Source organism: Belonocnema kinseyi, chromosome 4 (genome assembly GCF_010883055.1).
Source record: "Belonocnema kinseyi isolate 2016_QV_RU_SX_M_011 chromosome 4, B_treatae_v1, whole genome shotgun sequence".
NCBI classification, from domain to species: Eukaryota; Metazoa; Arthropoda; class Insecta; order Hymenoptera; family Cynipidae; genus Belonocnema; species Belonocnema kinseyi.
In genome coordinates this window covers 89,261,486-89,264,818 of record NC_046660.1, presented here as the reverse complement: position 1 = coordinate 89,264,818, position 3,333 = coordinate 89,261,486, and positions in this window count along the sequence as shown.

Below are 3,333 nucleotides of genomic sequence, written 5' to 3'. Positions count from 1 at the left end.
CACTCTGTCAATAGTAAAACCCAAAGGTCACTCAAAAGAAAGACAACAACATTAAATAAATTATTAACACTCCGCCCGCCTCGTTCACTGAACGAAACAAAATCCCCGTATGGTTGTCAAGAGTTTAGTGCCGCTCGCGATGACGCACAAAATAAGTTTCTATGTATTAGAAATTCAATTCCGCCCGCCATGGAGCACAATCGGCAGCATTGTAGCAGTGCACAACTAATAACCCGCACAATGTGACAATCGAGCGATTGTCGAACCCAAAAGATGTTTCAGCAGAGGTATATTCCACAAGTCCACCCTTGCAGGATCAACACTGGTCACACGTCCCAACGGTGCATGAAAGTACTAATGAAACCAGTCCTGCCAAACGGGTCTTTACATCAGACTTAGAAAGAAGTTTAAAGTGCAAACAATGCGCAATCACTATTTTTACACGAGTCAATTCAGAGAAATTGCTGATCATAGTAATGTTGCAGTTGCGTGACGAATCGAAATGGATAGCCGCTCAAATTCGTTATAATTTGCTTGGGGACGGTCAGGGGGAGAAGCTTCACCATCGAAAATGAAAAAACACTGTCCAGTAAGCTTCACTTTGTGAACTCTATTCAGGGGCATTCTATTACAGACTACTAACTTCAAGCTAGAGGATCCTTTTTGGAGTTCCATGATCAGCTGGATTTTAATTTTTAGGCACGTGACGTCAAAAGGTGTTGGAGAGCCCTCTGGAATCCAAACGAGAACGCTTCGTGAATCTAACCACGCATAGGTGACCGCAAGAGAGAGTTTTAATTCCTTGCGTACGTAGCGAATCAATCAAACCACAAGGACAACAGCGCAAGGTTCAGTCGATGAATAGTCAATCCGATCAGATCAATCAAACCTATCCAGAAAGGGACCGAAAAGGCGACGGGAGGCTTTCGTAACCCTTCACGAATTGTATCCAGAAGAATTGAACTGTAAACTTTAGCGCCCATGAGCAATTGAAGTTGAAGAGTATTTACCTCGACAAGTGAAAATGATGGGCGAGAATTAAGATGAAGGACTATCGCGTCTACTAGCAATCTCGATTGGTTTATTTTCAACCGTGTTCATGGAAACATTGATGTCCTGTTGCGATCAATCGAACGGGGGAAACTAATTTTCACGATAAAGAACTGGTTTCAGAGCCAGGGTCGAGGAGGGATCTGGTTTGAAGTTGGTGTCCATCCAAGGTCCTTACAGCGACTTGTGATGTAGCAAGAAAAACTTGTCAGAAGGCAGAAAGAAACCGAACAGTCAGATTCCGAATCCAAAACCAAACAAACTTTCTCACTATTTAAAGGAGCCGAGCCCTCAGTCGAAGGCCTTTTACAAGTAATGTTATCATGAAATATACCATGATGGTATTTAGAACATAGACGAAAACGAATCCTCTTGAAAATGACCGATGTTGTGCTTTTGGGTTATATGTAGCACCAGACGGATTGACAGACGTACCGTGAAGTAACTTTCGAGCCCGTCTAGGCATTCTATCTTGAGGCGGTGGAGCCGCTCCAGGATTCACTGATTGGCAAAGAGAACGTTTTGTAGTCTGTAGTGCTGGAATTCTTCATAAACTTCGTAATGTTTGCAGACCCGCAACCAATCTTATTGGCAAAATAGATCCCCAGCAAGGGGTCTCGTCCTGTGAACATTGAAACACAGAAAATGACAAGGCAAGGAAGAGAGTAATTACTCCCATGTAATACGGAGACTCACACGAAGAAAAATTTAAAATAAATAAGATTATCTAGATATTACTACTCAACATATTAGCGATTTAACTATAGGCCAGAAATCCGGATAGCATAAACAGAAAGAAAAAAGCCCTTAGAAAAAGGAGAATATTAATTTATATACCTACTGTCTCGTAATGAAGATAAATTCATCTGAAAGGGCAGATTTTTCCCATCTTCATACAGTACCCAGTAATATAACTATTCTTTTTCAAACTATTTTTATTTTATTTTAAATCAATTTATTTAAAGTCAGCGAACGAAACAATACTCCCAGCGAACGACACCCTACTCCCAGTGAATGCCACCGATATTAATTTTGAATTTAGAAGAAATTAGAGAGTTATTTGTAAGAAATATGATGCAATTTAGTTGCTTTAGATAATAAGGATATCATTTGTATAATTAGGGGTGTTTTTAAAAAGAAAAGACGAAGTCTTTGCGAAAACGAGCATCTTCGACACTGTGTGGTTATGTTCATTTCATCAGTTCACGAATCCGCTAAATCCACTCTGGGGTGTCGGTGATTGACTTATAATGTTCGGAAATCCAAAATCATTGAAAAAATACTGAACATTAAAACTTTTAGAAGGCAATGTCTTAGGAATGAAGAAAGCAAACAACAATCATAGCAATATAGAAATCAATCAAAAATGCGTATAATTCCCCAAAAATTTCCCTCTGTTCTGTCTCGGTCCCTGAGATATAGTACGTTGTGCACCGATTCCGAAGATACGATATGAATACTTCGAACACATTGAACCCACTCAAATTTGAGACAAATATTCATTCAATTACATTCCAAAACATAATCATCTAACCCTTGACAGTACCACAAAATAAGAAATATCTTTTCTTCTAACTTTCAGAAGACCTTCAAATTAACGACATGACCAATCTTCACGGTGCCAACATGTCCGTCTGTAGGTAGCTACAAAAATGTTATCTAATGAATATAAATCCAACAATTCCACACCGAACAAACACCGAAACACAAATGACATGGATAATAGAATATTCATTTATCTACAAGTATTCACCTTATATCCGGACATTTTAATAAACGCATTCTCACTGCACAGCATCGCTCACCAGAAGGGCGCCAGCAATACCTCCGTGCACCCCACTTAAGTGGAGCATCCCTTGATACCAAAAGAAAAATTTTACCTGACAACATCCAAACTATGAAAGGGCAAAATCTCATACATTTAAAACATTTGTTAATTATGCAAAAATACCTGTAAATTATGCAAATATCCATAAATACCAAAAGGATCGCACTTCGCAGCCCTATGCCTTTGATATCTGAATCCGCGGGTAATTATTTTCGTGTAGCCTGGCTCAACGCTGATCAATGCTACGAGGGTAGTTCAATAAGTCCTTAGAATGAAGTATAAAAACAATTATTTTTTGGTAAATTTTTTTTTATTTTTCAACATAATCTCCTTGGAGCTCTATACACTTGGTTAATCGCTTTTCAAGTTTTTTTAATCCGTCAGAAAAGTGCGTTTTCGGAAGTTCCTCAAAATAAGCACTTACAGAGGCAATGACGTCTTCGTTGTCTGGAAAT